The following is a 12624-nucleotide window of genomic DNA, read 5'->3' as shown; positions in this document are numbered from 1 at the left end:
AAAGTTATGCACGTTTTTAAACAGCTTGACACTGTGGATAATATGACGACTGTGAATACTACGACTGGAGCTGTGACTTATAGGACCAATATGAAGCCTGGTTCATTGCCACTGCTTGGGTCTATGGAAGCAGGGACCAGACTTTGAGCCGAACTCCAAACTGGTTCCTTTCCTTTTTGGTGGCTACAGACCTAGCCAGGAGAGAACAAACATGTCATGTTCATCTCATTCAGCCACACCTGGTCCCCACGTACAGCCCATGATGCCTTGTTGACCCTTGTTGAGTGTCATTTCAGGGCCCTAAATCAAAATAAAGTGTATCTTGGATGATAGCAACTCTATCAATGCACTTAATGCGATTCATGCAAAACCCACCAGCTCAGCAGAGAACAGAGTGTAAAGGACATCTTATTCCAGGGATGACCCTGCAGAGTTCCACAACATAGATGGTTTGTCTGCTGCCATACGGATTCACAAAGTGTTAGAGTTGTCTTGAGCAGTCTGAAGACTTTTACAAGTCGTATACTGTGCTTGTTGATAATTGATTTAATAAGGGAAATGGCATGACCATGCTGAAGATCATGAGGACTCCCTCAGCAACCTTCCTATCTGGACCATCTTTGTGGAGCAGGAATCTGCCTCACTACCAACCTTTTTGCACCTCAATCTGGTCACTATTCCAATCAATCGAGGTCAGCACCAGCTAATACGCCTTCAGTAGTCTAAGAAAATGGGCACTATACACAAAATACATGTAGATATTGTATCAGTCTAATTTTTTCAATAGCCTAACTTAAGCAGCCTTATAACTTCCAAATTGTTAAAGCCTAAAAAGGATAAGCGTGAATAACACATTGACCGTTAAACAATGAGATACTTTTCTTTTAAACGTTTAAGTGAGCCAGTATTTTGGAGAGCTCCGCTCCGGGGACGCACATCAAGTGGGACTCGGATCACTTTTTGGCAAGATCACCGAGCGGCTATCCGAGCAAACCAAGGAGGGATCAAGTACCAGCTTTCGTAAGTCAGAACCGTAGACCAAGTTATGGAAGTAATGATTTTTTCAAAGGACATAAAAATAGTGAAACAGCGTAAATGGATACCATGGCTACAGATGAAAATATAGCATACACAAACCGGTTTAGAATTGCGAATATTTACTAAAATAGTGAGCAAGCATGTATTAAATAAGTTATTCTGGAGACTGAAAAGGGTGTGTGTGTGTGTGTATGTGTATGTGTGTGTGTGTGTGTGTGTGTGTGTGTGTGTGTGTGTGTGCATGCGTGTGTGTGTGTGTGTGTGATGATAAAGCTGAAAACTGCTGAAGTTCATAATGTGATCATCAGATATAAATACAAAAGCATTATTGAGCAATCTTCTCTCTGAGCAAATATGTGTAAAGGCTATACTACAGACTATAGAGTGTGTATACTTTATCCCCCCAACTCTCTTTTGAAGTTGCACATAACATTCTGTTATTTCCCTGTTCTCAGCACGCTGCGTATCAATCCTACCCACCGGGGGACATGGCCGGCTGTCTGCGATGGATCTGGCAGAGCTACCTGCTCATAGTGCTCACCCCTCTCGTCCTCCTTCCACTGCCACTGGTCCTCCCCGGCCTGGTAAGACCCGATGTGTCTGTGTAGGACCCAAATTCTAAAGCGGCTTTCATCCAAAAAAGGGTTGCTTTACCGCCATCTGCTGGACTGTCCATTGGCCCATCTATTCCGGCATTACTATGCCATGCGTAAACGGGCGCAAGACGGAAATGTTACTGAACGTGCTGCATGTGTGAACAAACCCCGTAAATAAATAGCAATGCCTGCAATGCTATCCCAGTAATAAACGGGGAGCTATGTGTGAAAGGGGCTTTAGAGAGGTCGTCTGATTGACTTATTATTGTTTATTTTTTAACATTTATTTTCAAAAATAGTTCTGAAATTGCTTTACCTTGAACAGACCACCTTGCCATTCAACAATTGGTTGGTGGAAGATCACCACAGATCTCAACCCTCGTTGATTGGCTGTGTGTGTCTCTGGTTTGGCAGGAGGTTAAATGTGGCTATGCTGTCATCCTGATGGTAGTGTAGCCTACTGGTGTACTGAGTGCCGCTACCACTGGCCGTCACCGCCTTGCTCCCGGTCATCCTGTTCCCCATGATGGGCATCATGGAATCAAGGTAGGTACATATGTTGTTCATTTCTAGTCGTTTAGTTTGAAACTCTACCAAAATGAGAGGCAAGGAAATACACTCTCATCGTTTTCTATTTGTAATGAAAGCTTCAATAATTTAGCATGGCAACAAATATATGCACATTTCTAACTTTCCTGGTTAAATAAAGGTTAAAACAATTCAAGTAAGAATGCATCTATCTTATCTCTGCTGTCAATTGCAGAGTTATTCAAGGAAAGTGGTCAAATCCGTATATCTTTTTAAGTTACTTTATTTGTTAAAGTATTTCGGTATGGTAACTATGGAGCAAAAGGAGAGGAAGCGTGTCTAACACGTGTGAGAGAAATAACGTGAGCTTCTTCGAGCCACGGGCAAAAGCCCATGTCCCTCCGCGGCTGTGTATCTATCGTCTCTGGCCTCTTCACTTCGAATCACCCGCTAGAGGCCGTCAAGTGGGCGTGGCCTATGTAGTGGGCGTGGCCGGGGTGACGTAATGGCTCCGCCCCTGTCTAAAGGTGCTGCCATCTGTGGCTAAAGTAGTTATTGCAGCTTAAGTGTTCGATCCTGCTTCCTATGGGGCTATGTGGGGGCAGCTCAGGTTTTTAAAATACGTAACACAATATTCAGGTCTGTGTCCAGTACATCAATGACTCCAACATGAGGTTCATCGGCAGTCTGATAGCGGCGATCGCCGGGCAACGCTGGAACCTCCACAAGAGAACGGCCCTCAGAGTTCTGTTCCTTGTTGGGGTGCAGAATCCGTTCTCTTCCCTCTCCTTCCCCCCAGCCTGCTGCTGGGCTTCATGCTCACCACGGCCTTCCTGTCCATGTGGATCAACAACACCGCCGCCACGGCCATGATGCTGCCCATCGCCCACGGCGTCCTGTGACCGCTGCGAGCTGTGGAGGGCCAGGCTGACCAGAGGGATCGCTCCAAGATGAGCCAGGAGAACTGGGCCTTTGAGCCGGACGTCCCCCAAGAGAACCATGGAGGCAATGAGCTCGAGTCTGAGGAGAATGCAGGTGGCATTGGTACTAGCAGGGGTTCGGTTTGCCTTGATGCATTTTTTTTGTAGTGGAGGATGGCCCCTTGAGATGAGTCATCTTGTTTTCGAGGGGGGAGTCCAAACTTGAAACTTGGCATGGTTTAGTGCTTTGCTTACAAAGAGAAGTTGTCAAGCAAAAGTAATGTGTACTCTAATCTAATATGAAATCATTGGTCTTGTTTGAGAATGCAAATCACTGACCAATCACATCAATGATCCCAGGTCTCTGGGACTTTTCTGGGATTTTGAAAATATAAAATAGCTTAGTGTGAATGTTCCTAATGTTGTTAAAAACATGTGTAGCTTTTGTTGTTAACTCAAGGGTTGATCATGATGCGTCACCTTAACTGAATGGTGATTGTGACTCAATTACCTGAAATACTTGAGATACTTTGTGGTTTCACACTTTTTTTGGCTTTGGGAGGACTAAGAAACACAACAAAGACACTGACAGGGAACATGATTTCACAAGAACGTGTCGTGAACTGCGCAACCCCGGGTAGTTAAAGTGGCATTAGGCTTAATGGGATAATGGACTTGCTTATTTATTTGACACCATGCTTTCACACGCAGCCTTTTGTTTTATAGTGGCTGATGCGGAAAACCCTGATTTAAAGCAGAGGAGAGCGAAGCGGGAACTTAAGTACTTGGACCTCTCTAAAGGCTTGAGTGTGTGTTACGCTGCCAGCATTGGAGGGATGGCTACCCTGACAGTGACCACACCCAACGTCATCTTGAAGGGCCAGCTTGACGCGTAGGAGCTTCCATGATTATCTTTTCCAAGAATGAATAAACACACACACACACACGTTCACGCACATACATGCGTGAATTGGCAGACACACACACACACACACACACACACACACACACACACACACACACACACACACACACACACACACACACACACACACACACACACACACACACACACACACACAATACTACTACTACTCACAGTATTGTATAATAGTGTGAAATATACACCTGGTCATTGTAACCCATGCTTCCCTTCCCGCAGACTCTTTCCTGGAAACGGGGACATCATCAACTTTGCGAGTTGGTTCTGCTTTTCATTTCCGACCATGTTGCTGATGCTCATTTTCTCCTGGCTATGGCTTTAATTCATGTACTTGGGCTTTAAGTAAGTATCATGCACAGGGTGGTGTGGGAAACATGTAACGACATGGCAAGTTTGAACTCCAACATGATCTATAAACGTCTCACCCTACTGCACATGCTGCCTCAGCATGAAGCAGTCCTTCGGTTGCGGCAAAAGGAGCGCGAATGAACGCGAGGCGTACCAGGTGATGAAGGAGGAGTACAAGAAGCTGGGCAGCATGGGCTTTGCTGAGGGCAGTGTGCTGGTCATATTCGTGTTCCTGGTCTTCCTCTGGTTAACCCGTGAGCTCGGCCTCATGCACGTGTGGGACTCCACACTTATCAACAATGAGAAAGCATACGTGCTTAAGTAACGCTCACGTTTTAGTGAAAACTTTATGTTCATGTGTTAATCTCTCGCTCCCCCTGATTTCCAGTTATGTGACGGACGGCACCATGGCAAACGGCACTGTTTGCCACGGTGGTAGGTTCCCTTGTTAGGATTGACACTGTATGTTTAGAGACATTGGCTACGCAGAGGAACTATTAAAAAGCACAGTGTCGTATCTAATGTCGTATCTAATAATTTCTGGAAGGTGTTTGTGTTTGTGTGTATGTAAGACCCATACAGCTCTGTAATACTAGGCTGACCTCACCTGGTCAATTAACAAATGCGTTTTAGTCTGGAACCTCTTAGTTCGTTTTAGATTTCCAAGTGGATTAATAAAAGGATGTCGACCAATATGCCTCTGAAGCTTATTGGATAGGCCTAATAGATCTACACAAATCAGAACAAGGTAATGTGTCACTTATCAACCGCAGCAATCTTTTTTGTAATGAAAATGGCTCTCCAAAGGGCCCTTCACAGCACAGTCATCGTAATGATCTGCACTGTATTAGATAAACAGTTGGCATTGGTCTGCTAGAGGTCTTCTCAAATCTGTCTGAACCGGTTTGGGGGCGGAAGCAAATGCCAGGGCAAATACAACATGAGCTTTCTGATTTGTAAGATTCAGAGGCGAGAGTACTGTTAATTACCATGAGCAAAAACCTATGACAAAGAAAAGCATCAGCATTTCCATGAGGAAAATAGTATCCAGGCCACTTGTTTGTGTTTGTATAATTACTATAGTGGTTACATTTACTGGTTTTATTAAAACTGATTCCAGTGGAAACAACCCGTGACAGAACTCAAGTTGCACCACAGTCAAACACCCATGCCTTACACTGTCAGGACCTCAGAGAGCGTACAGACCTTTGATCGGCCCGAGGTGGAAACAGTGCTTAAGGATGTGTGTTGGTCCCTGGATCCAGGATAAATGACCCAACACTCAACACAGGTTCTCTGGTAACTTGAGTTGAGCGTTGACTACTCGTGCCATTTTATACTCCGTGGCAAAAAAGCGTGTTTTGTACACAAAGAGGATCAATGGAAGATACGTTTAAAAGCATGAAGCCGATTCTGTGGCGCCATTGATTGCTGTGTGCCCCTATGGTTTGTTTACCATATTTCTATGAGAAAGATTAAATGATAAACTCATAGATTGAGTATAATATGGGGTCTAAAACTAGTGGTAGTTACATATCAAAGCAGTTGAATGTACTCCTTCAAACAGCCACCTGCGTTTCAGAAGTCATCAAAGTGACATGTCTTTGTTTTATGAGGAACCTTCGCTGTCATGCTGTCTCATCTGCAGACACTTATCGTTGAGTTACCGCAGGAATTCTGTTTATAATCACTCTGTCAATCTTTTGGAGAGTTAATAATAAATCTCGGTACGGTATTTGGTACGGTGAATCTATGTAGATGGTGGACGAGTGTGTAGACAGGGACATAGTGAATGTCATCATCGTCGTCATGGGTTTGATGGTGTGTTCATTCATTCACCCATTTCATTCACTCTTCCTTTTAATATGTCCAGGAATTTAGTCATTCGTTATCGCATTAATCTATTCATAAATCGGGTACCTTCGTTCGTTAATGTAATTGGTTCATCTATTTAAAGAATTTCCATTTATTGTGAATTGAGTCAAATCCAGTTATTATGTGTGCAGTCATACACTGGCCTCCGTGTGTTGAGTGTTGTGTCTGCAGACAGCTCTGGTGGTGACTGGTGTGGTTCCGTGTGGACAGACCTCTGCACTGTCTGTTTTGTTGGGGGAAAGTCTCACACCTCTGCGGAGCATCCCTCCTTCCTCGTCTCCCTGGTGAGGCTGACACACACACACACACACACACACACACACACACACACACACACACACACACACACACACACACACACACACACACACACACACACACCCCTCCCCTCAAGACAACATGGTGTGCCTAACGTGTTCCTCTTCCAGGCGACTGCCGTCAAACTGACCCCGCTCTATGTCCTGCTGCCCTGCACCCTCTGTGCGTCCATGGCCTTCATGTTACCTGTGTCCACTCCACCCAACGCCATCGCCTTCTCCTCAGGGAACCTTAAAGGGGACATATTGTACCACCAGGTGAGAGTGGGATTAGCCTTACAAGCCGTTTTGAAAATCTGCCCCATATGACATCACTAGTGGGCGTGTCCACCGACTGTAGATCTGTGCTGGATAGATCAGTCCTGCAGCCGACGCAATGGACTGAAGTAAACATTGCTCATCTATCCAGCACAGATCTAGGTGGACACGCACACTAGTGATGTCATATGGGGCAGATTTTCGAAACGGCTTGTAAGGCTAATCACACTCACACCTGGTGGTATAATATGTCCCCTTTAAGGCCATGGACATGGTGAGAACCGTCTGCCTCTCCGCTGAGGATGGCCCATTGTTCATGAGCTGGTTTGCTCCATCATATAAGATGCGTTTAGATTATACACTCAATTATCTAGATTATTTAGATTTGCCAAAACGACATATTTTAAAGATTAGTGTAGAATATTAGCAGTGTGTTGAACATCAGTACTTTTTTGCTTTTATTTTCATTTTATTTAATGTATAATCATTGTTCGCCTCTCTAATTCCTGGTCAAGGCAGGAGTTTTTCTGAACGTACCGCCATTTTTTACCTGAACAACTTTACTGAATGGGCCCACGTCACAATACACATCCCCTAAGCAGTAAAGGTTGGAGAAACAACAACCTGAAGAGAAATGGTGGACAGTAATGACAAAAGCAATGAGGGAGAAATGCTGTCACATCTTACTTATCAATGGGGAAGAAGTGAAGGAGGGTCATCGGCTCTCTCTTTGCAACTCTCAAATCGTACCTAAAGCAGCTTAAACTGACTTATTGATATCACCCCACGGAAATATCAAATCTAACTTTACCCTTTTTATCAGTTCCAATATTGAAATGTACTTCAATGCTGATATCTATGTATTAATGTCTGCATTTTGACCACGTACATCTACAATAAATCCTAAAATGGAAATAGGATGATGAAATTGTAATCGTAGAAGTCCTGATCAAGGCTTTATTCTGACCTGCCCGGGCGATATGTAATACATCGACCATCCATCCATCCAACCATAGCTATGTTTCCAGTTACATTGGAAAAGAAAAACGAATTGAACAGGTTAAACGGGGTGAGGATGATTTCATGGGTTGAATTTGAGTAAATAGAACAGGGAGTCCAGGCACGGTGTCCTATTCAGGGCTGGGCAGAGATGGGTTTGAGTTGTTTTGGGTGAACCCGCCTAACCTGTACATTTCCCATACTGCTGATCAGCTCATCATGGTCTCAAAATGTTTCCATGTATTTCTTATCTCTTCTGCTAAATTCATAGAATATATTGTTGCAGGCAACCGTTTTGTTGCTCAGAAGTGAGTAGTATATTTTATAATATAATATGAGATTTATTGGCTGCTAGGGAGGCCTGACATCACCTCTACCTGAAAACCTACTGTTGTTTTAGGATCATTTTTACAAGACAATGTGTCAGTGTCAATCAAGCTTTTGTTATTTATTGTTTCTTGACATGACTTGGCCTGACTCGCGGATTAACAGTAGCTTTTTCATTGTGGATTAACTCAAATATGTACAATCATGTGCTCCGCTTGAACATTATTGCTAGACCTAAAACATAAAACAGAAGTATTTCCAAAGACTATTATATTATATCATGATATAAGTTTACCCGGAGCAAACTACTGTATAATTTGTATTATTAAATTTTCTTTCATATTGAATATCTTATCAAAGGACAATAATGTTTAATCAGGATATAGTTATTTGATGGTTAAGGAATACTATTATTAAAAGCTGTCTTTAATGAGATCATTTAATTTTTACACTTAAATATTAAACTCAAATGTTCAGTGTTGTTCTAAAATGGGGAATCTGCAGTATGAAACGTAATAAATTCCAGTAGGCCCATTATTATTAACACTCTTATTACATTTATTATGAAGTTGTTTCTAGACGTTATGAATAATACATATCACGTCACAAACATTTCTGCCGAGCCTTTTGATAACACAACAGCTGTTCACTATAGTCATTTCAAATGGTGTGACTTTTTATTTGCATATTGGCAGAGCCATCCTACAGTTACACAGGACTTCTACCAAGATAAACTGAGGCAAAACTGATCTGAAGTATGGGCATGCCGTAAACTACAAAAAATTGCATTGGCATGACTGTATTACGCAAGGGCCAAGCATCGCAACCTATCAAAAAATGTCTACTAAATATTAAAAGTGCAAACATTTCATGTGTTTCAACTTTCATGAATTGGTTCACACCCTCATTTTTATATGCACAAAAGTTAATCGAAGAAATGTTTTTCTTATTTATTAGTATGTTTGCTCTATTTACCTATAATTGAATTACCATTTAGAGTGTTCCTCTCTGCTGAAAAGGCCAGGAGCCGACACTTTATTCAGTAGGAACAGAGAACCGTAACACAAGAGTTAGTTCAACCTCTAATGCTTCCCACGTCTATCTGTCTGCCTCTCACCCTTCCACTGAGGACAAGGTAAAGGTTTAGCTCAAGGTGCTGCTGCCATTTTACTGGTTCACAATATGGCCAGGATAGGAATCTACCTGTGTTGACACACTCCTCCCCACTCTCCATTCTCCGCTCTCCCCTCTCTTCTCTCTCACCCATTCCATCCCCCCACCCCTCTCTCTCTCTCTCTCTCTCTCTCTCTCTCTCTCTCTCTCTCTCTCTCTCTCTCTCTCTCTCTCTCTCTCTCTCTCTCCCTCCCTCCCTCCCTCCCTCCCTCCCTCCCTCTCTCTCTCTCTCTCTCTCTCTCTCTCTCTCTCTCTCTCTCTCTCTCTCTCTCTCTCTCTCTCTCTCTCTCTCTCTCTCTCTCTCTCTCTCTCTCTCTCTCTCCCTCCCTCCCTCCCTCTCTCTCTCTCTCTCTCTCTCTCTCTCTCTCTCTCTCTCTCTCTCTCTCTCTCTCTCTCTTTAACACACAATCTTGCACACTCGCTTTATCGCTTTCTTTCTCGCTAATTTTCTCTCTCTCCCTCTCTCCATTCCTCTGTGATTTTGGCAGGGAAGGGAGAGGGAGATCCATATTTCATCTGTCACTATAAAAGCCGTGGGGAGGATCCCATCTGTTCAAATCTCCAGATCTCAAGTGTTCACAACAGTTATGAAGTGATCACAAACCTGGCATACAGTCTCGGCTGTCCCGCCTGCAGGACAACACACACGCTGCTCATCAGGTAAGTGTAGGTGTGTTTATGTTTCGTCTTAATAAACAATGTAATCATAATTTTTAGCTGGACCCTCACTTATTGCGAAACTCCTGAATTTACAGATTGTATAGATTTGTGAGTTGGATTGATAGATGTGTATCTATGAAGTGAGATTTTCTATGAATTGTTCCGTTCAAACCACATCACTGACATGTGGCATAGTTGCAACTTTTCGGTTGTCCTCGGATGAATAGTGATGACTAAGTGTATAGTAAAGACAAAGTATAGTGGTCATACTGTTTAGTGATCATCTACATATTGTTTGGTGATCATACCGTTTAGCGTTCATTCTGTATAGTGATCATCTACTGTTAAGGTATCAAAAGGTAAAGTGATCATCTATTGAATAGTGGTCCCTACTGTATGGTGAGTATACTGTCTAGTGATAATCTACCGTAGTGATTATACTGTATAATGATCATATTGTATAGTGATCGTCTACTGTATAGTGATCATACTGAGGACCCAAGTGATAATCAGCTGTATATTGGTCATAGGGATCAGCTACTGTGATAATCTTATGAAGTGATCATATTGTAAATGATCATCTACTGTATAGTAGTGATCTAAAGTATAGTGATCATCTACTGTATAGTAGTGATCTAAAGTATAGTGATCATCTACTGTATCGTAGTGACCACGCACAGAACCCCAAATAGATGTATAGTAGTGACATTGCACAGAACCCCAAATAGATGGGCTCTTGTTGTCTGAAAAAGCTTAAGAATCCATGATCTACTATAAAGTGATCGTATGGCATAGTAGTGGTCTACTCTACTGTTTAGTGATTATACTGTATAGTAGTGATCTACTGTTTAGTGTTTATACTTTATAGAAGTGATCAGTAGATCACTTCTATACAGTATCAGTAGATCACTTCTATACAGTATCAGTAGATCACTACGATACAATACAATCACGAAAAAGTAGGTTTAGTGATTGTAATGTATAGAAGTGATCTACTGTTTAGTGATCATACTGTATAGCAGGGAGCTACTGTATAGAGGTCATACTGTTAAGTATTGTTAAGTGTTCATACTGTCCCACTTTATAGTAGTGACTACTGTATAGCGATTATACTGTATGCTAGGGATATACTGTTTAGTTAGTTAGTTAGTTAGTTAGTTAGTGTTTATTTGATAGGGACAGATACAACTCATGTGGATTCTGCACAACCCAGCAGATTGCATAATAGCATTTGTAGCATTAGCTACAAAAGCCTTAGCCAATTTCCAATGCCCGTCCCTAGAGCGATCAAAGGCTGAATAGTGCCAGCCACTGTATAGTAATCATACTGTATATTGGGGATCTACTGTATAGTGATCATACTGTATATTAGGGATCTACTGTACAGTGATCATACTGTATATTAGGGGTCTACTGTATATTGATCATATGTATAATAGGGATCTACTGTACGGTAGATACTGACCAGTTACTGTTCAGTGTTCATAGGCTGAATAGTGACCAACTACTCTAGTTATCATACTGTATAGTAGGGATCTACTCTGTGGTAGTAACTGACCAGCTACTTCACTGTAGTGATTCACTGTATGGTAGTGATCTACTCTAAAGTCACCTGCAGAGTGAACCCGTTTAATAATTAATACATGCTCTGAAGAAGTCACACCTGAATTCTTACAGACCGACCGACTGTTGGCTCCAGGCTCAGTACATTGTGTAGCAATGAACAAGGAGAAAGTCGATCGCATATAAGAGCACCATTTGCCATGGGCAACCCAAAGGCACAGGGCAGCATTCCCACTATCTGCCCCTGGACGTAATTGTAGTGTATCTTATGTCTCATTTGGTGAGGAGAAGAAGAGATTGACTCCCAGCTGCCAGTGACTCCAGTGTGAGGGCCTTAAGAACCTGTTGCAGCAGGTTTTTTCCTTCTGTATATTCTAGCGCCTACTTGGACAGGTGCCACACACACACACACACACACACACACACACACACACACACACACACACACACACACACACACACACACACACACACACACACACACACACACACACACACACACACACACACTTGCCCGAATACACACACACACACATACACACACACACACACATACACACACAAAAAAGCCTGCGTCCAACAGCACCAATTGCAGAATACTACAATCTGAAACCATTGGGAACTTTCAAACACACTTGGTGGATTTGGTCACACTGTCACGCTGTCAACATGAAGACTCCGTGATAACACACACCAATCCTTGGCGTGAATAGCCTCATGGGGCAGAAGCAGCAGGAAGTATTTCAAAGTACGAGCGATCCTTCCATAGGCCCCTGCCAGTCAAAAGTGCTTTTGATGCCAACAGAGGGGTTAGCGGAGTCATTTTTCCCTTGAAAGTTGCACATTGACCTCATTAGATCAATGCCTGGGAGTAGAAATATCCCAAAGCGTGGTGCAAGGGTGTAGAGTACCCTGTTCATAGTCACCCTGATCCAACCTCTGACATGAACTCCATCAACAGCGGCTCCCTCAAAAAGCATTTTGTGTAACCATGTCGCTGAATTCATGCAAATAACCCAATTACGCTCTAAAGGGATCTCTGTTCTTGTTTCTAGAGAGCAAGATAAATATTGACTGTT

At 42.8% G+C, this 12624-nt stretch overlaps 1 pseudogene; it reads left to right on the top strand.

Moving 5' to 3' along the window:
• Nucleotides 1–1526: 1526 nt before the first annotated feature.
• Nucleotides 1527–7354, top strand: LOC115561190 (solute carrier family 13 member 2-like; annotated as a pseudogene).
• Nucleotides 7355–12624: the final 5270 nt, after the last annotated feature.

This window comes from Gadus morhua, chromosome 16 (genome assembly GCF_902167405.1).
Source record: "Gadus morhua chromosome 16, gadMor3.0, whole genome shotgun sequence".
NCBI classification, from domain to species: Eukaryota; Metazoa; Chordata; class Actinopteri; order Gadiformes; family Gadidae; genus Gadus; species Gadus morhua.
This window is presented reverse-complemented; position numbering and strand designations above follow the sequence as displayed.